The sequence below is a fragment of the Chrysochloris asiatica genome, unplaced genomic scaffold (genome assembly GCF_000296735.1).
Source record: "Chrysochloris asiatica unplaced genomic scaffold, ChrAsi1.0 scaffold00029, whole genome shotgun sequence".
Lineage (NCBI taxonomy): Eukaryota > Metazoa > Chordata > Mammalia > Afrosoricida > Chrysochloridae > Chrysochloris > Chrysochloris asiatica.
In genome coordinates, this window is record NW_006408547.1 from 4,607,392 (window position 1) to 4,618,503 (window position 11,112).

At 40.2% G+C, this 11,112-nt stretch overlaps 1 pseudogene; it reads left to right on the plus strand.

The window, feature by feature from the left end:
• Positions 1-10,009: 10,009 nt before the first annotated feature.
• LOC102831058 lies at positions 10,010-10,824 on the plus strand (annotated as a pseudogene).
• The last annotated feature ends 288 nt before the right edge of the window (positions 10,825-11,112 follow it).

Here is an 11,112-nt window from a genome sequence, read left to right on the forward strand (position 1 = left end):
CGATTGGAATGCAAAAGTTGGAAACAAAAAAGAAGGCTCAGTAGTTGGAAATTTTAGCCTTGGTAACAGAAACAATACTGAGGATTGCATGATAAAATTTTGTAAGGCAATGAGTTCTTCTTTGCAAGTACCTTTTTTCAACAACATGGACCTCACCATATTGAATGCACAGGAATCAAATTGTCTACATCTGTAGAAAGAGATGATGGAGAAGCTCAATATCATCAGCAAAGCAAGGCCAGGAACCAACTATGAAACAGACCATCAATTGCTCATATGCAAGTTCAGGCTAAAGCTGAAGAAAATTAAAACAACTCCATAAAAGCCAAAACAAGACCTTACATATATCCCACTTGGATTTGGAGGCCAATCCAAGAATCGATTTGATGCATTAGACACTATCTAATACCAGATGAGTTGTGGAATGACATCAAGAACATCATACATGAAGAAAGCAAACAGTTATTAAAAAGATGGTGAAATAAAAGAGCTGAACAGAAGATTTCAAAGGGCAGCTTGAAAAGACAATGTTAAGTATTAAAAATAATGAAATGTGCAAAGACTTGGAGTTAGAAAACCAAAAGGGAAGAATATACTCGGCATTCCTCAAGATGAAAGAGCTGAAGAAAAAAATCAAGCTTCAACCTGTAACAGTGAGGAATTCTAGAGTGGCTCCATACAATAAGCATGGGACTATGAACCACAAGGTCCATGGGTTTCCCAGGAGAAGCTGGTGAGTTTGAACTTACTTTTCAAACCAACCCTGAGGTCAAGTGCTTGTCTTATGGCTCTACACCAAGATGCTAAATAGATGTTTATTCAAACCTCCAATCTTTTGGTTAGCATCAAGTGTGTTAACCATTTGCATCACTCAGGAGCTCCCTTCTTACTAAATAGCCTCTGTACTGTGGGCATGCCAATGAGATCACACTCTCCCTTACATATAGCGAAGGTCAGTGATGTATAAGTGGAAGTATAAATTTATTTTAAAGTATTTACTCAACAGGAATATACCCTCCCACCCCCATCCCCTTGTTTTCTTTCTTCTTCATTCCTGGAACCTGAATTTAAATCAGAGTTCTAAAGGCTTTCTGTTGCTAAATAGAAACCTTACAGATATAAACCCAGATACTTAGGCAAAGAAAGCAGAAAGACAAAAGTATACTGGCTTCCTGATACCACCCTGTCAGCCATAAAATGATGGTATCTGGATACATTGTTTTGTTTTTTTTAAATAAAATAAACCCTTATTTGACTTACCCAAAAACCAAACCTCAAGTCAGTGATCCTGTAGGAAAGAATACAATTGCCATATAAACTTTCTAACACCAGGAAGGCATGGTGGTCCACTTCTGTATAGAAGCAGACTGCCACATCTTCCTTGCAAGGAGCAAATGAGCATTTACTTACCATGCCCCCAGGGTTCCTTCATTTTAAGTTGTTGTTAGGTACTTCCATGTGGGTTCCCACTCAGTAATGCTGTGTAGGGCTTCTGAAGATGTATATCTTCACAGGAGCGGAAAGACTCATCTTTCTCCCACGGAGTGGCTGGTGGGCTCAAACCTCTGACCTTGTAATTAGCAGTTCAGTGCTTATCCTACAGAGCCACCGTGCTCACTAACTTTCATAGGGGCCTCATTTTTTCCCCAAAGTTTTGTTAACGTTTAAACAAAAGAAAAAATTGTCAAATTAATTTAATACGTGTCGTTAAGTGCTGTCGAGTCTGTTCTGATTCATAGTGACCCTGTAAATGGTTTACAAGGAGCAGTTGGTGAATTAGAACTACCGAACTTGAGGTTCAAACTGACCTTGCAGTCCAGTGCTTTTCCTACAACACCACCCCAAGACTCCATTTTAACAGTAGATTCAATATATTTTAATAAAAAAAGGTCAAGTAAAAAGTAAAGAAATAAGATATAGTAGCTATTAACTAATGACATGATCTGATGTGATCAGCCAATCAGTTGTAAGGGCTTTTCCCTGGGGTGTGGCCTGAATCACTTTTGATTTTACAAGAGATAAAACACAAGAGAAAAGAGCAGAGAAGGAGGAATCTCCTACCTTCCGTGAAAGAAGAGCTGGAATCAGAATCCCAGGGTCCCTGCCCTGAGAAACTCCTAGAAGCAGGGTAAGACAGATGACAAATTCCTCTCCCTAGAACTGACGTAGGAAGTCTTCCCTTACAGCAGGTGCCCTGAGTTGAGATTTCTAAACTGAGAGAGAATAAACGTGTGTTTGTTAAAGCTGTCCACTTGTGGTATTTCTGTGATAGCAGCATGAGGAAAGCCATAGAGCTAAGACAGCTACTATAATATTTTCAAGTATACTTCGTAAATGGGAACTAATAGTTTACTTAAAACACTAGGCTGTTATGGTTGTTAAGTGCCATCAAGTGCATTCCGACTCGTAGCAACTCCATATAGGGTTTCCAAGAGGAGGCTGGTGTCCAGGTCTTTATCCTGCAGTGTCACACCAGGACTCCTAAAACACTACAAATCCATTAAAATTCTATTTTCAGTTAATTGGTTCATATAGTTTAAAAGACCGTATTTTATAATGAACACTTTTGCCACCTTGGACTGTTAACCACAAGGTTGATGGTTCAAACCATCAAACCTCAGCAAAAAGATGGGCTTTCTACGTCCGTTAAGCTTTACAGCTTCCTCAGCAAAAAGATGGGCTTTCTACGTCCGTAAAGCTTTACAGCCTCGGAAACCCTATACAGGGTCATTATGAATTGCAATCGACTCCATGGCACTTAACAACAACTATTCAACATAGTTATTGTTAAGTGCCATAGAGTCGGTTCTAACTCATAATAACCCTGTATAGGGTTTCTGAGGTGCAGTTTCTGTATAGGGTTTTTGAACCACCGAACTTATGGTCCAATGCTTATCCTACAGCGCCACACCAGAGCTCCTATTCAGCATTATTTCTACCTCCACACTGTTGCTTTTTATTAGAGTGTTAATGAAGCTCACATTCAGATATCATGAACAACAAAATAAAGTTCTGGTGATCTCAAGAGACAATATGTAATTTATTTTTTGCTTCTTTTTTATTCCTTGTTGTTGTTGTTAGGGACAATTATTTTAATAAATCAATGTCCCTGTTTCAGAAAAAAGTATCTTGTTTTGATAAATGAATGCTGTCTAACTAAATATGTGCCCTTGAATGTAATAATAAATAGATAGATTTTAAATTGGAATTATGTATCGAATCTAATCAAGATGGGTATTGATTAGGTGAAAAAGATTATAGGCACTTCAAGAGGCATTCACTCTTAATTTTGAAAGTGTACTTGAAAACGTTTAAATGAATAGGTAAAATCATCAGCCTGCCAAGTATATGTCATTTAATGTTCCGATACATTCTGTGAAAGAGAACGTTATATGATAAGGAAGCTGTGCAGACGCCATGTTAAAACCTTATGAGAGCCTGCTTCCAGTTACTGCTGCTGGAGGTGCTGATGGGGGCCAGTGGGACCACTGCCGGCAGCAGTGACCTGGTTCAAGCTGAAGCTGAAGCAGGCCAAGCCCTGCAGCCCTCACAGCCACCAGCATGTACTGCCCAGTGAACAAAGCCCTTAATGCCTACACCCAGAGCCAAGTTCTCTTCCTCATCTGCCTGTATCCCACCCATGGATCATTGCTGCAAGAGTCTGAGTTTGGGGTCTTTAATACCATTAAGGAAAACAATAAACAAAAATGACAGCTGCTTTTTAAAAATAAAACATATGGGATCACATACTTATATGTAGTTGGACGTTAAGCGATATATACACAATTTTAATGTACATTGAAAGAATGAGGCATGACATATTTAGCTAGAAATTATAGGATTGTGGGTAATTTTCTTCTTTTGGTTTTAGTTTGTGAAGAAAAATATTTTGAAAGAAAAATATAGGAGAGCGATAACAAGAGAGATGTCAAATGGATTACATCTGTCACTTTTCCTGGGAGCCACCTTCCTTTCCGAGAACTAGAGTCACTTAATAATTAAAACTCTGATTTCCTTAACCTGATCATTTTTATCCAACAAACTGTTTCATAATATGACACTTTGCAGAGGCATATTTACTACATATTTTGGTGACCTTACATAAGCCACTTAACCTCACTAATAATCAGTTTCTGCATATCTAATGGAAATACCAGCAATTTATAACAGCAGCAAATCTGTGAATAGCAGCATGAGGAAAGCCATAGAGCTAAGACAGCTACTATAATATTTTCAAGTATACTTCGTAAATGAGAATTAATAGTTTCCTTCCACAAATCAAGAAGAACATATCAAATGAAAAGGGTCTGGAATAAGACATTTATATATGAGGAAATATTAAGGCCCTATAAAACACGGAGAGGTTGAAATCCTTTGGTTATCAGAAATGTTAAAACAATAATGAGGCTTCGTTTGATACCACCTGGATAGGAAGTAATTAGAAAGCTGATTAAGCCCACCTGTTAGCAGACAGATGCGGCTGCAGGTTTGCCAGCACGCCGCTGGTACGCTAGGGCAAAGATGTTCTGGAAAGCAATCTGGGAGCTCTTCAACAAAACACACATACACTTCACAATCTTTTTTCCCCTAGGTATGAGCGTGCTGTGGGAGGGATATTTAGTATCAGAATGGATAAGGAAGGTTGGAGAGTGGGGGCATTGTCTGATCTCAGCCTCATAGGAATCTGCCATATACTGATTTCTGAGTTAGAGTCTCCTCATCCCCTCCCACCCAGTAAAGTAAAAGGAAGTCCCATGTAGCTCCCGTGCCCTTCTCACACTATCTTTTATGGTCTTCTGTCTTCAAAGGGCTGAATTCTCCCCACAGTAACCCACAGCTATTTTCCAAAATAATCATGTTCTTATTGCCTCTATCTGTTTGCTAGTCTGAAAACTAAAAACTTAGAAAAGTCCTAGCTTTTTGGACACATTCGTTTACTTAACATTTTCTGTAATTTATTCAGTTCCATTGTGTCTTTCTACAGGAGAAATGAACGCTGAAAAACAAATATCCCACGTTTAGGTATGTTGTTGTTAAGTGCCGTCGAGTCGATTCCAACCCATAGTGACCCTGTACAGGGTTTCCGAGCCTGTAAATCTTTACAGGAGCAGAAAGCCTCATCTTTCTCCCACGGAACAGCTGCTGGTTTCGAACTGCTGACCTTGCAGTTCGCAGCCCGATTCGTAACCACTACACTACCAGAGCTCCTTAAGTTTAGGTATACTATTGATTTATTCATATGCCTAGCATAACCTTGTTGTTCCATTTTCTTTAAGTTGTTATCCATTCTATGTTTTTTACTCTTTCAGCACATACCAGGCCAATGTTTTCAGAGGATAATCCAAGACATTATCCCCTTATTGGTTTACACTCGTTCATTTAGGTATTCCCTGGCACAAAATCACAATTGCCAAACACATTGTGATGAGTCTGGACAAGCTATTGGCTTGTAAAGGCAGGCTCCAAGCAGAAGGTGGCACTATTGCAAAGTCAATATTGACTTTAAAAATGAAATTACTAAATGAATTTTGATATACATTTTCTAGAATTTACTCAAAAAAATAAATATTGGATTACAATTTATATGGAAAAAATTTAAATAGTTCTATTCCCGTTAAGAACTATAATAGAATTAAAATTTTAAACCTGAACATTGATTTTTAAAGTTTGTAACCATGTTGTTGTGTGCTATTTTTCTGCAATATGTAGATCTGCTATTTACTACCCACTGTAGCCCATTCTCAGTTACAAGTATTGCAATCATTCAAGCAAAGCCACAAAGACTTTTCTTGTATCTACCATGTGCCATGAATAGTTATAAGCTTCGCATTATATAAAGTCATGTCATCTTCACTACGTCATTATGAGGTTGGTATTATTATGTTGTTGTTTTTGCTGTTAAGTGCCTTTGAATCAGTTCTGACTCATAGAAACCCTGTACGGGGTTTCTGAAAAATGGTTGGTGGGTTTGAACTGTCAGACTCTCCTTTAGAAGTTCGATGATTATCCTACAGAACCACACAAGGACTCTATAATTATATTGTTGTTGTTGTGTGTCTCTGAGTCTGTTCCAAATAATAGCGATCCTGTAGCATTTCCATGGCGCAGGTAGCTGGTGGTTTTGAGTGTGGATCTTGCAGTTAGCAGCACAGTGCTTACCCTACAGCACCACACCAGGACCCCATTATTGTAGTATTCTTAGTAAGTGCTGTCAAGTCGATTCTGACTCATAGCAACGCTGTATAGGGTTTCCAAAGAGTGGCTGGTGCATTCAAACTGCCAACTTTCCAGTTAAAACTGGCCTTGTGGTCTAGTGCTTACCCTACAGTGCCACACCAGGACTCCATTATTGTATTATATTATATTGTTTATATTATTTATATTGTATTATATCCCCGATTTTTCAAAAGGAGTCCTGATATGGTACTGTGGGATAAAGCACTGGACTAAAAGGTTGGTTTAAACCAGGAGGTCAGAAGTTCAAACTCACCAGCCACTCTTCAGAAACCCTATACAGATTCACCATGAGTCAGAACCAATTCGATGGCACTTAACAACAGCAACAACAATTTTTATAGATGAGGAAATGAACCCCAAAATCAATCCTACTGTCATCAAGTCCATTCTGATTCATAGCGATCCTGTAGGACTGCCCCACATGTTTCCTTTAGGACTGCAAACCCACCAAGGCCCTTGGATACCCTATATAGTGTTGCTAAGAAGCTCTGGTAGCATAGTGATTACAAGTCCAGCTGCTAACCTCAAGGTCAGCGGTTCAAAATACCAGGTGTTCCATGGGAGAAAGATGAGGCTTTCTGCTCCCATAAAGATTTACAGCCTCGGAAACCCTATACAGGGTCACTATGAGTCGGAACCGACTCCACAACATATAACCACCATCATGAGTTAGAACCGACTCAACAACACTTAATAACAACATATGAATTTTAAGACTTTAAAACTTTCAGAAAGCAGACCTCCATGTCTTTCTCCCTTGGGTGCCTGGGAAGTTCATACCACTGACCTCTCTGTTAGCAGCTGAGCACTTTAACCACTGCACAAGCAGGGCTCCTGAATGGAGGCACACAAAGGCTAAATCACTGGCACATGGTTACAGGGCCAGTAAGTAACAAGGCCATGAATCAAAACTATGGTGTCGGGCTCCAACCAACACTTACCCACTATCCCATGTTTTCTATTTATTGCTGCTGTAACAAAAATAGCACCAGGAGATGAAACAGAAATTTCTTCTCTCACAGTCTGTTGTTGTTAACAGTCTGCTGAGTCAGTTCCACTGACCCTGTACAGGGTTTCAGAGGCTATAAATCTGAGAATGTGAGAGCAGGAAGTCTCATCTTTCTCCTGTGGTGGGCTCATGCTACTGACCCTGATGTTCACAGTCCAGCGCTTAGCCTCCTGAGCAACCAAGCTCTCACAGTTTGTTGTTGTTGTTAGTGCTGTCAAGTCAGTTCCAATTCACAGTGGTCCTGCACAGAGTTTCCAAGGAGTGGCTGGTGGGTTTGAATTGCCAACCTTTGGGTTATCTGTCCGGTGCATATCCTACAGTGCCACACCGTGACTCACAGTTTAGGAGGGTAGAAATCTGAATTCAGAGCACTAGCTCTGGGAAAAAGTCCTTGTCTCCTTTCAGCTTCTGTATACCCAGAATTCCTGGAGCGTTCCATGTTTCTCGGCATCAGTCTTTCCCTAGATCTAAGAGCTTCACAATGCAGAATTTGAATTTCAGCAGGCATTTGAACAGAACAAGGGGATACTAAGATGTTAAAATCAAGAAAGATTTATAATATATAAAGATGAATGTAGCATCAGTATTTTAGGAAGACTCATTAACAACCTGAGATGTGCAGATAATACAATCTTGCTGGTGGGAAGGGAAAGGGACTTAAAATACTATTGATGAAGAAGATCAAAGACTACAGCTTTCAATATGGATTGCACCTCAATAAAAACAAAACAAAAATTCTCACAACTCGACCAATAAAGAATATCATGATAAATGGAGAAAAGATTAAAGTTGTTAAAGTCTTCATTTTGTTTGGACCCACAATCAATGCTCATGAAAGCAGAAGTCCTATTGCATTGGGCATATCTGTTATGAAAGATTTCTTTAAATTGTTGAAGAACAAACAAGAAAAACAAACAAATCTGTCTTGGAAAAAGTACAACCAGAATACTCCTTAGAATTGAGGCTAGCAAGATTTCGCTTTTGGTTCTTGAGGGACCAGTGCCAGAAGAATGACATCATGCTTGGTAAAGTAGAGGGATAGTGAAAAAGAGAAAGACTCCCAATGAGATGGATTGACATAGTTGTATCAAAAATGGGCTCAAGTATAACAACAATATAGCCCCGGGCCAGGCAGTGTTTTATCCTTTTGTGCAAAAGGTCACTATGAGTCAGAACTAACTCAGCGGCATATAGCAACAACAACAACATGTGTGTCTCAAAGAGCTCTAGCGGTAAAATTTAAATAATTTTTAATATATCCATTGAACTATATAATTGCAACATAGTTCTGAAAGGAAGCTGCCAAAAATTCAAAATGGATTCACAAGAGGATATGTGGATATTGTTGCTGAGTCAGATGAATCTTGGTTGACAGCAGAGAATACCAGAGAGCTGTTTACTTGTGTTTCATGGACTATGCAAAGGCATTCAACTGTGTGACTCATAACAAACTATGGATAACATTGTGAAGAATGGGAATTCCAGAAAATTTCAGTGTGTTCATGAGGACCCTATACATAGACTAAGAGGCAGTCGTTAGACCTGAACGGGAAAATACTGAATTGTTGAAAATCAGGAAAGGTATAGTCAGGCTTGTATTCTTGCATCACTCTTATTCAATCTGTAGGCTAAGCAAATAATCCAAGAAGCTGCATTATATGATGAAAAATTTGACTTCAGGATCGAAAATAATCTTAACAACCTGTGATACGCAGTTGACACAACCTTGCTTTATAGAAAGAAAGAGGACTTGAAATGCTTGCTGATGAAGATCAAAGACTACAGCCTTCAGTCAAGATTGCACTTCAATGTAAAGAAAACAAAAATCCTCACAAATCCTGCCAATGATTCCTATATCTCTTGGAAACAAACAATGAAAAAGAGCCATTGTTATATCTGTGTGGCTGACAGCTATAGTATTTCCTTGAGGAATACTGTCTTCAGGGATATCAGGGAATTTCCTCTTTAACATTCTCAGTTCACCATGCCTATTCAAACTGTACGCTGACCAAATAAACCAATAAACTGAATTATATGAAGAAAAACATGGCATCAGGATTGAAGGAAGACTCATTAGCAACCTGCAATATGCAGATAATGCAATCTTGCTTGATGAAAGAGAAGCGGACTTAAAATACTAACTAAAGAAGATCAATGACTACAGCCTTAAACAAAATCCTCACCACTCGACCAATAAATAACATAATGATAAATGAAGAAAAGATTGAAGTTGTCAGATACTTCCTTCTGATTGGATCCACTATCAACACTCATGGAAACAGCAGACAAAAAATCAAACAGTGTGTTTCATTAGCTAAACCTGCTGTACAAGGCCTCTTTCAAGTGTTCATGAAAAAATATGTCAGCTTAAGGACAAAGGTGTGCCTGACCCAAGCCATGACCTTTTCAATAGCCTCATATGCTTGTGAAATTTGGACAACAAATAAGGAAGACCATAGAAGAATTGATGTATTTGAGTTATGATATTGGAGAAGATCATTAAAAGTACCATGGACTCTTTTTCTTTGCGGAGCAGCGGCGGGAGCGGCTGCTCTCCTGCTGTTTCTGAGCTATGGGTTGCTATCTTCCTCGCTGCGGCAAGCACCGCACTCGCCGCCGCCAAGACTGAACAAATGACCCTTTGTGGCACCCTCAAGGGCCACAATGTCTGGGTGACCCAAATTGCTACCCCTCCGCAGTTTCCGGACATGATATTGTCTGCCTCCCGAGATAAGACCATCATCATGTGGTAGCTGACCAGGGATGAGACCAACTATGGAATACCCCAATGTGCTCTGCGCGATAACTCTCACTTTGTTAGTGATGTGGTCATCTCTTCTGACGGCCAGTTTGCCCTCTCCGGTTCCTGGGATGGAGCGCTACGCCTCTGAGATCTCACAAGGGGCATCACCACACGCCAATTTGTAGATCATACCAAGGATGTGCTGAGTGTAGCATTCTCCTCTGACAACCAGCAGATTGTGTCTGGCTCTCGAGATAAAACCATCAAGCTATGGAATACTCTGGGTGTCTGCAAGTACACTGTCCAGGATGAGAGCCACTCGGAATGGGTGTCTTGTGTTCGTTTTTCGCTCAACAGCAGCAATCCCACCATTGTCTCCTGTGGCTGGGACAAGTTGGTCAAGGTATGGAACCTGACTAACTGCAAGATGAAAACCAACCACATTGCCACACAGGGTATCTGAACACTGTGACTGTCTCTCCAGATGGTTCCCTTTGTGCTTCCAGAGGCAAGGATGGCCAGGCCATTCATTCTCTGGGACCTCAATGAAGGCAAGCACCTCTATACCTTAGATGGTGGGGACATCATCAATGCTCTATGCTTCAGCCCCAACCACTACTGGCTCTGTGCTACCACAGGCCCTAACATCAAGATATGGGACTTGGAGGGCAAGCTTATTGTTGATGAACTGCAGGAAGAAGTTATCAGCACAAGTAGCAAGGCAGAGCTGCCCCAGTGCACCTCTCTGGCCTAGTCTGCTGATGGCCAGACCCTGTTTGCTGGCTACACAGATAACCTGGTGCGTGTGTGGCAGGTGACCATTGGCACTCGGTAGAAATTTATGGCAAAGTTTTAGAAATTTAATAAATTGGCTCTTCTTTCAGAAAAAAAATAATAAATCTGTGCTGGAAGAAGTACAACCAGAATGCTCCTTTGAAGCCAGGATGGTAAGACTTTGACTCTCATGCTTTAGACATACTATTAGGAGGGACCAGTCACTGAAAAAGGACATCATGCTTGGTAAAGTGGAGGGTCAGTGACAAAAAGGAAGATGCCCAGTGAGATGGACTGGGGCACAGTGGCTGCAGCAATGGGCTCAACCACAATAATTGTGAGGTTGGTA